At 43.7% G+C, this 10,936-nt stretch overlaps 1 pseudogene across 1 annotated transcript; it reads right to left on the bottom strand.

Moving 5' to 3' along the window:
- Nucleotides 1-2,446: 2,446 nt before the first annotated feature.
- Nucleotides 2,447-10,538, bottom strand: LOC307107827 (pre-B-cell leukemia transcription factor 2-like; annotated as a pseudogene). The gene is made up of 2 exons: nucleotides 10,528-10,538; nucleotides 2,447-3,208 (listed from the first exon to the last, which is right to left on the bottom strand). The product of its transcript is annotated as a pre-B-cell leukemia transcription factor 2-like (transcript).
- Between the last annotated feature and the right edge of the window lie 398 nt (nucleotides 10,539-10,936).

Raw genomic sequence — 10,936 nt, 5'->3', positions numbered from 1 at the left:
GGCTTGATCGCCCCCAACTGCCTTCCCCTGCTGGCCATCTTGTGGCGGCCATCTTGTGTCCACATGGGAGCAGCCATCTTTGACCACATTGGGGCAGCCATCTTGTGTGTTGGAGTGATGGTCAATTTGCATATTACTCTTTTATTAGATAGAATAGAGGCCTGGTGCAGGGGTGGGGCCAGCTGGTTTGCCCTGAAGGGTGTCGTGGATCAGGGTGGGAGTTCCCTTGGGTCATGGAGCAGCATGGGTGAGGGGCCTGTGGTGGTTTGCAGGCCGGCCACACCCCCCAATGACCCAAGCGGAGGCCCTGGTATCTGGGATATATTTATCTTCTATAATTGAAACTTTGTAGCCTTGAGTGGAGGCCTGGGCCTGCCAGGGTGTGCAGAAAGCTTGGCTTCCTCCATTGCCAGAGAAACCCAAGCTTCCTGCTCGCTCCGTGGCCACAGCCATCTTGGTTGGGTTAATTTGCATACTTGCTCATGATTGGCTGGTGGGCATGGCTTGTGGGTGTTGCAGAGGTATGGTCAATTTGCATATTACTCTTTTATTAGATAGGACTAGAGGCCCGGTGCACGGAGAGGGGGGGGTCCCTCAGCCCAACCTGCACCCTTTCCAATCTGGGAGTCCTCGGGGGATGTCCAACTGCCAGTTTAGGCCTGATCCCGCAGGGCAGTTGGACATCCCTCTTGCAATCCGGGACTTCTGGCTCGTAACCGCTCACTTGCCTGCCTGCCCTAACCACTCTGCCTGCCTGCCTGATCCCCCTAGCTCAGGGGTCCTCAAACTTTTTAAACAGGGGGCCAGTTCACTGTCCCTCAGACCGTTGGAGGGCCGGACTATAGTTTAAAAAAACTATGAACAAATTCCTATGCACACTGCACATATCTTATTTTGAAGTAAAAAAACAAAACGGCAAAAACACCCCTGCATGTGGCCCACGGGCCGTAGTTTGAGGACACCTGCCCTAGCTGCCCTCTCCTGCTGGCCTGATCCCCCTAACTGTCCTCCCCTGCCAGCCTGGTCACCCCTATTAACTTTCTTTTTTAATCTTATCCCCTTCACACATAATTGTATTTGACTTCCTTATTGGCTTCTCCCTCTCACACAATTTTCTCTCTCCTTTATGTAACACTTTTTCCTACTGACTCATCATTTATAAACTTTTTCTTTCCTCCTTATTTCCTACTTCTCTTCCATCATCCTTCTTCCCATCTTTCTCCTACCCTCCCTCCCTCCCCACATTCCTTCTTTCCTTTATCTTTACCCCTTCCCTCCCTCCCCTTTCCCTTTCTTCCCACCTTAATTTTTTCTTCACTCCCTCTTTCTCTGTCATCCTATCTTTCTCATACATTCTTCTCTACTTAATTCCACTGTTTTAATATCTACCTGCCTAATTATTCACTATCATTTATCTTTTTTTCTTTTCTGACTTCTACTTTTAAAATCTGTCCCCAGTACACAACTATACTTGATTTTCATTATAGCTCCTACAGTTCACTCGTACATCCTCTTTCCTTCTTTAACTCTGCTGTCTACTGACTCCTTTATAAAGTTCTTCCCTCCCTCCTTCCCTTCCTTTCTTTTCCCCCACTGAGCAATTCTATTGGTTTAAGATGAGCTGCATATCCTATATAATAAAAGGCTAATTTGCAAATTATCCCCTTGACCGGGAGTTCGATCGGGAGTTTGACCAGGGTGCGGGGTTGGCTGGCCAACCTCCCGCATCCCCTGCCCCCTGGCTGGCCCGGCCAGATAGGGGCGGACTGGCCAGACCCCACCCATGCACGAATTCGTGCACTGGGCCTCTAGTGAGGTAATAAAGCTGTTTGCAGGGGGAGGGGTGGGAGACCTGGGGGCATGGCCAGGTCATCTGTTCAGAAGTTGTGTCCCCATTTTTGGCATCTCTGGTAGGTAGGGCAAGGCTGGCGTCTCCACAGATCCCAGAGCAGATAAGGGGTGGGGGAGAGAGAATGAGTAAAATGAGAGAGAGAGAGAGAGAGAGAGAGAGAGAGAGAGAGAGAGAGAGAGAGAGAGAATAGTCATATATGTGTCTGAGAGAGAGAGAATGTATATGTGTCTATAGAGAAACAATAGTTGTGTATGTATCTATGAGAAAGAGAAACGGAATAGTTGTGTATGTGTCTATGAGAGAGAGGATCTGAAAGATAAGGTTCTGGGTGTGTTTCTGTGTAAGAAATGGGGAGAGAAAAAGATTGAAAAGAAGGGAAAAAAGGGGAGCCAGACCCCACCTTCCCCTTAGGGGACCCCCTTCTCCTTGCCATGTAGTCAGCAACCCCGGCACTGAGTCGGCTGGGGTAGGGTGACCCATTTGCCCTTCTCCATCTTGTGCTTCTCTTGTGTCTGGGGCTTGTCCTCTGGATGCCTTTGTCCTCTCATCAAGAGTCACCTCGTGAGGCCCCACCCTGAGGCCTGAGGGGTGAGATCAGTTGAAAGTGTCTGAAGGAACGCTCCCTGGTCCTTCTGTTGGGGACGTCACTGAGGATGGGGTCGCAGCCTCCTGCCAGCCACCGTTTGCCCTCATTTCCCGAGGGCTGTCCATCGGGCCTCCCCCAGGTTCTCTCCGTAGCCCCCTGGGCCCATCGAGTGTCGGAGTGATTCCACCTGGGAAGAAGGGCAGGAATCTCCATTGAGCCCGGGCAGCCCCAGAAACATGTCTCCAGATCCTGAAAGATTGTAAGAGCCGCCAGAGCCTGCCAAGGAAGGGGGTATCAGGGAGCTGGTGGCTGTGGCCCCCCGGGTGACAGACACGGCGGTCTTGATGGCATAGATGTTTGCCTCCTCTTGAAGCTTGCCAATATTTTTCTTATAGCAAATCCGCTTGTTGCCAAACCAGTTGGAGACCCGAGAGACAGTGATCCCACACTTGTTGGCGAGCTCCTCCTCAGCCTCCCCACTGGGATACAGGTTACTCAGGTGGGAATAGAAATACTCATTTAGGACCTCGGGGGCCTGTTTGCTGAAGTTCTGGCATTTCCCTCTGTCATCCAGGAACCAGGAGCGCGGGATCATGACGGCCTCGCAGGGGGCCACTTCTGGGGCCGCTCCGAGGCCAGGCAGCGTGGTGTGCCTGTTCTCAACCCCCAGCTGGGGCGCCTCCAGTTTGGGCAGCGCTGTGGGCCCCCGCGCACCCCCACCAGTGGCCACTTCCGCTGGGGGCCTCTCCTGGGCCGCGCCTGACTGGCAACTATTAAGTGCCTGACTGATCGTGACTAATTAGCATATCCAGGCTAATTAGCATATCCCTCTCTTATTATATAGGATTATTATATAGGATTCCCAAGTAGCTATGCATATGAGGATTTCAGCTTCATTTTCTTCTTGATTATTTCTTTATCCTAGCATCATGCTAGGCTTTATCACTTCCTTATCCTAGCACCCTGCCAGGAGGCTTGGAAAAAGGCTTATATATTTTAAAGACAAAATAGAATACCGTATCTGATATTTCTGACTGGAAATGCCAACATTGACAAGTACTTTCTTAAAAGGCAGGGTGAAGTCACACACACAACCAGCGGAGCCCCATCAGAAAGCAAAGCCAGTTAAGCAGAGGTTAAGAAGGGAAAGCATAAGGTGCCTGATGTGAATACAAAGCTAATGGTTAGGCTTGCTTTGGAAGTTAAACTGAAAAGACTAGTTTACATAATTGGTGCACTGTAACTAAAGCAATGCATAAAGGAAGTTGACAGCATTAAATGCATACATTAAAGAGGAATAATAACCCAAGTTTCCACCATATAAAATAGCAAATAAATTTAAGGCCTACTTAAGAAAAAAAAGTAGAATAGAAACCAATGTAAACAACAGGGAATATCAACTAAACAAAATGATGGTTGTTGTAGGGGGAAGGGAAAGAGCAAAATTTTAAACATCTAGCTGGACTAATTAAAAATAGAGAAAACAAAAAGTGCCACTATCAGAAATGGAAGAGGTGTCATTACTAGCCATCCCATTGAAACTAGCAAAGATAAATATCACATGATCTCACTCATATGTGGGATATAATGATCAACATAATTTGATGAATAAGAATAGATCGCTCTAGAGACAAATGGGGGGAGGGCGCCTAGAGAGCAGCCAAAGGACTTATATGCATGCATATTAGCATAAACAATAGACACAGACACTGGGGTGGTGGGGGCTTGCCCGGGCTGGGAAGGGATGGGGGAGAGGTTCAATTGGGGGAAAAGGAGACATATGTAAAACTTTAGACAATAAAAAAATAAAGAAATAAAAAACAAACAAAATAAGAAACTAAAAGGAAATTAAATATTGCAAACAACTCTATGCCACCAAATTTCATAAATTATATGAAATTCCCTGAAAGACAAACTACCTAAACTGACCCATAGAAATAAACTGAATAGCCATATATCTATTGGAGGAATTAAATCAATAATTATTAAACTTCCGAAGAAAAAGAGAGAACCAGGCTCAGATAAGTTCATTGGTAGATTCTACCAAGCACTTAAAGATTAAGTAATACCAATTGTTGACAATCTGTTTCAGAATTTAGAATCAGAGGCAACACTTCAAAACTCATTTATCAAGTCCAAAGTTACCCTAATAGCAAAACAAGATAAAGACATTACAAGAAAGGAATATTATACACTGATATCTTTCATGAACATAGATGTAAAAATTCTCAACAAAATATTGTAAAATCCAATCCAGCAATGTATAAGAAGAATTATACACCGTGACCAAGTGGGATTTATTTCAAATGTGTGAGGGTGATTCAACATTGAGAAAATAATGTAGTTCCATCACATCAATAGACTACAGAAGAAAAACCACATATTCATACTAATGCAGAAAAAGCATCTATTTGACAAACTTCAACATCTATTCATGATTAAAAACTCTCACAAAACTAGAAATTAATGGCAACTGCTTCAACGTGATAAAGAATGTAATGATATATCTGTAGTTAACATAATACTTAATGGTGAGTAACTGGATGTATTCCCTCTAAAATTGGGAACAAGGCAAGGCTATCCTCTCTCACCAACCCTGTTCAATTCAAGGGTGGGCAAAAGTAGGCTTACAGTTGTGAGTACGTGAAAGCTTATTCTTGTATTATTTATTTGTATTATAATTGTAAACCTACTTTGCCCACCTTAGTATTATACTGAAACTCTGAGCTACTACAAATAAAATGGACTTTAATTGCAGATGGCATGATTGTCTAGGTAGAAAAGACAAAAGAACTGACAAAACACTTACTGGAACTAACAAGTATAGCAAGGTCATTGGATATAAGATTAATATGCAAAAAATCAATTGCCTTAATATATACAAGCAATGAACAATAGAAAAATGTTAGTCATTTTGGAAGACAGTTGGAAGTTATTACAAAACTAAATTTAATTTTACCATATGATCAAGCAATCACACTCCAAGATATTTATCCAAACAAATTGAAAACGTACATCAACACAAAAAACATGCACATGTTCACAGTAGTTTTATTAATAATCACTTTAAACAGGAGACAATTAAGATGTCATTCAAGCCCTAACTGGTTTGGCTCAGTGGATAGAGCGTCAGCCTGAGGACTCAAGGGTCCCAGTTTCGATTCTGGTCAAGGGCATGTACCTTGGTTGTGGGCACATCCCCAGTAGGGGGTGTGCAGGAGGCAGCTGATTGATGTTTCTCTCTCATCAATGTTTCTAACTCTCTCTCCCTCTCCCTTCCTCTCTGTAAAAAATCAATAAAATATATATTTTTTTAAAAAGATGTCATTCAATAGGTAAATGGATGAATGAAATGTGGTATAGTTATAAAATCCTATATAATAAAGAGGTAATATGCAAATTGACCATCACTCCAACACACAAGATGGCTGCCCCCATGTGGTCAAAGATGGCCACCCTCATGTGGACATAAGATGGCTGCCACAAGATGGCTGGCAGGGGAGGGCAGTTGTGGGCAATCAGGCCAGCACAGGAGGACAGTTGGGAGGGTCCAGGCCTGCAAGGGAGGGCAGTTGAGGACGATCAGGCCTGCAGGGGAGGGAAGTTAGGGGTGACCAGGCTGGCAGGAGAGGACAGTTAGGGGTGACCAGACCAGCAGGGGAGGGCAGTTGGGGTGACCAGGCCAGCAGTGGAGGGCAGTTGGGGGGGACCAGGCCAGCAGGGGAGGGCAGTTAGGGGGAACCAGGCCTGCAGGGGAGGGCAGTTAGAAGGGACCAGGCCTGCAGGGGAGGGCAGTTAGGGGCAATCAGGCTGTCAGGGGAGCAGTTAGGCATCAATCGGGCTGGCAGGGGAGTGGTTAAGGGGTGATCAGGCAGGCAGGCAGGCGAGCAGTTGGTAGCCAGCAATCCTGGATTGTGAGAGGGATCGGGCCTAAACAGGCAGTCGGACATCCCTCGAGGGGTCTTAGATTGGAGAGGGTGCAGGCTGGGCTGAGGGACACACACACACACCCATGCATGAATTTCATGCACCGGGTCTCTAGTGTGATACTATTCAGTAATAAGAAGGCATGAATGATCAAGCCACGTAAAGACATAGTTTGTGTAGATAATCCACTCTCCAGGAAGTGAAATATAACTTTCTAGTACTGTGCACATGGTGAATGCCTTCCAAAGAGGATGGGGTGGGGGAGAGTTACTTTATGGTGGAGAAACCTGACAAACAATAAGGGCTTTGGTGATAAAGATCAACAGCAACAGTCATAAATCATGTTGATAATGTATATCCCTGATGTGATGTGATGAGAATGGCACTTAACCTCTGTGGCCTCCCTCCTGAAAACCAATAATCCAAGTCTAATTGTGGAAAACACATCAGACAAATCCCCTTTATGAGATCATCTACAAAATATCTGACAAATACTCATCAAAAACTGTCAAGGTCAACAAAAAAAAGGAAAGTCTGAGATAATGTCAAAGCCAATTAAAGCCTTAGGAGATGTGAGGAATAAATGTAATGTGATCTCCTGGATGGGATCACAGCTAGGTAAAATTAAGGAAATCTAAAACATGGACTTTAGTTTATAATAATATACAAATATTTTTTTTACTAGTTGGGACAAATGTGCCATACGAATGTAAGACGTTAATATAGGGGAAACTGGGCATGTGATATTTCATAACTCTATTATTTTTACAACTTTTGTATATATCCAAAACTGCTCTGAAACAAACAAACAAAAATTATATTTTTAAATGCATGTTCCTAACAAGCAAGTATTTCTAAAACTTTTGCACTGGTTTCACATTTACCTAAAGTGTTCACTTGCTTTTCAAAGATAGACAATCCAACCTATACCACAAATTGCATCCAAATTCAAGCCTAGAATTTTGGAGCATACTTTTTTGCATGTGGCTGAATGAATAAGAACTTCCCAGCATGGGCGATGATGGAATATGCAAAGTGGTTATAAACACAATTTCTGGAATCAAGTAACTGATTGTGGATACCAAATTTACCATTTACTAATTTCTTAACTTTGGTGGGGGTTAAAAATGGAGGGTTATTTGCAGGGATTGTCAAAGGGCATGAACAATCACAGTTCCTTTTTACATGCTAATTTCTTGTCAAAGCAACTTCTTTTTTTATAAAATCATATTTATTTTTAAGTACCTATCTATATATCCTATCTAATAGAGAATATGCTAATTGACTGTCATGCCTTCACAAAGATGGTGGTGCCCGCAGCCAATAAGGAGGGAATATGTTAATTGACTGCCATGCCCTCAAAGATGGTGGTGCCCACAGCCACAGGATGGTGATACCCAGTCCTCTCAGCCCCCCAGCAGCCCAGGGCCGGTCCGAGGCACAGGCAAGCCTCTGATGTCGTCTGCCCAGCCACCTAGGGCCGGTCCGAGGCACAGGCAAGCTTCAGATGGTGGCTGCCCAGCCGCCCAGGGCCACCCAAGGCTCAGGTAACCAGGGCCGGCCGAGGCTTGTGCTGCCGGCAGTGCCAGCAGCAGAGGTGTGATGGGGGCGTCACCTTCCCCTGATCACCAGGTCACCTCCCGCCCCTGAGGGCTCCCAGACTGTGAGAGGGGGCACGCCGGGCTGAGGGACCCCCCTCCAGTGCATGAATTTTCATGCACCAGGTCTTTATATCATATCTAATAAAAGGGTAATATTCAAATTAACCATCACTCCATCACAAAGATGGCAGCACCCATAGCCACAAGATGGCGGTGCCCAGTCCTCTCAGCCCTGCCGAGTCCCCCAATCCCAGGGGGAGGGGGCGGCCGCTGAGAGCGGGCAGCATGAGCGGCCTGGCGGAATGCTTGCTTCGTCGCCGCAGCAATGAGGCACGCGTTCCATCCTGGCCATAGAGGGCCTCTGGGCAGCGGGCACAGAGCAGGGAGGGGGGAAAACGCATCATCGCCACAGCGACAAGCCAAGCGTTCCATGCCCAGCCACGGATAGGCCTCTGGGCTGCGGAGAGCCTCTGGGCATCGGGCGCTGAGCGTCCCGGCCCAGCAGAGAGCTATTGGTGCACAGATTTGTGTGAAGGGCTAGCAATATATATATTTATTGTCTAAAGTTTTACATATGTCTCCTTTTTCCCCAATTGACCCCCCCCCCCAAGTCATTCCCACCCCAGGCAAGCCCCCAGTGTCTGTATCCATTGGTTATGCTAATATGCATGCATACAAGTCCTTTGGTTAATGCAATTTCTTTTTAGGTTAAATTCAACTAGAGGCAATTTACATTTGGTCTACCTCAGAGGCCTTGTTGAATTACAATTCCTATATCTATAGCTTAGTCTGGAAATTGTTTTGATTAGCAATGGGCTTTGGCGTTCTTGCCAACACTTTACCCAGCCTAATATCCCAATCAAGAACTCATCTTACTGTCTTCAGTCTTGGCTTCTAAGACAGTGCAAAGCAGAGGAGCCTAGGATGGGTAGGTATGTTCCTCCCCTTCCCCAAAAGTTAGATCCCTCCCTTTAGATGACTCCTTCCAACCTCTGCAATATTCAAGGCTGTTAATACAGGGAATAATCCACACAGGAAGATTGAGGAGGATATAGATTGGTTACTTGTAAATTATTGAATCAGTTACTACATCTAAGAGGAAATAAGGTTCTAAAGGTCTAGGCCAGCATGAAGGCTCCATCTCCAAAACTAGGGATATAGACAGCTACAGCTAAAATACGCTACCTGAAAATGAATAAAAATGCAGGTGCTTTTACAAGAAGATACTGGAATTAATGTAAGTGGGCAAAAGCAGGTGATATCTACTACCATTCCTTTGCCTTATTATCTAAAGTTTTATTCAATAAAATATAAAATCCAGCCCTTGGCTTTTTTATGGCCATTATTTCGGAAAATAAGAGGCCACCTTCTTCTGTTTACTCTGCTCAAGTTTATACTGCTACCATATATCTGAAAATAATTACTTGTTCACACTACTCCACTGACTCCCAGGAACAATATGAAAACTCATTAGGTTACATCTGTGAATCGCACACTCTATTTATGAGGGTAGTGTCATTTAAATGTAATTTATAGTGTTATTCTTATTGAATAATTTTTGGTGTGACCCGTGTTCTAAAAATTTCCACTTGTTCCTCTTCATAGTTAATGATAAAATGTCATTCAAGCAGCAATTTGAAAAAGATTTAAAGCAGATGTTAAACTGAATAGCTGTAAAGACTGATTTTCTGAAGTGACTGATAGAAAAAAACAACAATGAAAATAATTTGAGCATGGAACAAAAGGCATTGATATACATTTGTAAAATAAATAATTTTTTCAATAAAAATTGTAAAGTAGAAATATGTGTATTTTCACACATAGCTCAGAGATCACATAAATGCCAAAAGAAGTGACAGTTACTGAAATAAATGTGTTTTTTATGAAAAGCAAAGTAGTAAAACAAGCACAATAGATGCATAAAATGGGTAGATTTTCAGTGTATTAGTTATTGCTGCCTCAGGGCGGCTGTAAATTATAAACTTGTTTTTTATATTTTTTTGGTATTCATGAATATATTCTGGACCTGTTATTCCTTCCACAGCTCTTGTGATTTGACCCTTTGCTAATTTATAACCTTCTTTAAAGTTTATAAATCAAAGGGTACCAGGTATTTAGATAGAAAGACTTATATAAAAACTAAAATGTGATGGTGAATAATATAGTAACTTTTGAAAAAATCATGATTAAAAAATAAAAGTTAAATTAAGTGTAAGATTTTATATTGTCTCCCCTTATCCAAAAGTAAATTTTTCACACATATAAAAATTATTACTTTGCTTTTTTCTTTCAAAAAGGTACAATGCTATATACAATGACTTATTCATCTGGCCATATTGGTCAAGGCGATGCAGTAAACACATTTGTGGTGAGATATAGAGGACTGTAAATTAAAAATGCTTTTGTAGCATGGCAATTAATTCTTCAGAAGAGTCATTTTATTGTCTTAATTGAAGGCCTACACTTTTCACACTGGCCCCTAGTGCTACAGAAAACAGAGCAGAGAAAATGCACTCCTGAATGGACTTACCCCAGAAGATTCCACACCCTAAAGTTCTTACCTGCCATTCATTTATGCAATTGCAATGAGAAAGTGAAACAAAAATGATAAGAACTATTAAAAATGTTCAATTTTTTCATCTTTTAAGCAGAAAATTAGTACCTAAAACTAAACTTCAAATAACTTCCAAAGGTACAAATTATTAAGAGAGTAGTAAGTTAAAGTTAATTCTACCATCTATATATATAAAAGCCTAAGTGACTATTATGACTGGTTGACCAAACGACCCATTGACTGGTCGCTATGACGTGCACTGACCACCAGGGGGCAGACACTCAACACAGGAGCTGCCCCCTGGTGGTAAGTGTGCTCCCACGGCCAACCTCCCGTGGTCCCTCCCCTCGGCTGGACGACCCCGATCGCCAGCCACGCCAAGGGACCCCACACATGCACGGATTCATGCACTGGGC

This window comes from Cnephaeus nilssonii (genome assembly GCF_951640355.1).
Source record: "Cnephaeus nilssonii genome assembly, chromosome: 12".
Lineage (NCBI taxonomy): Eukaryota > Metazoa > Chordata > Mammalia > Chiroptera > Vespertilionidae > Cnephaeus > Cnephaeus nilssonii.
This window is presented reverse-complemented; position numbering and strand designations above follow the sequence as displayed.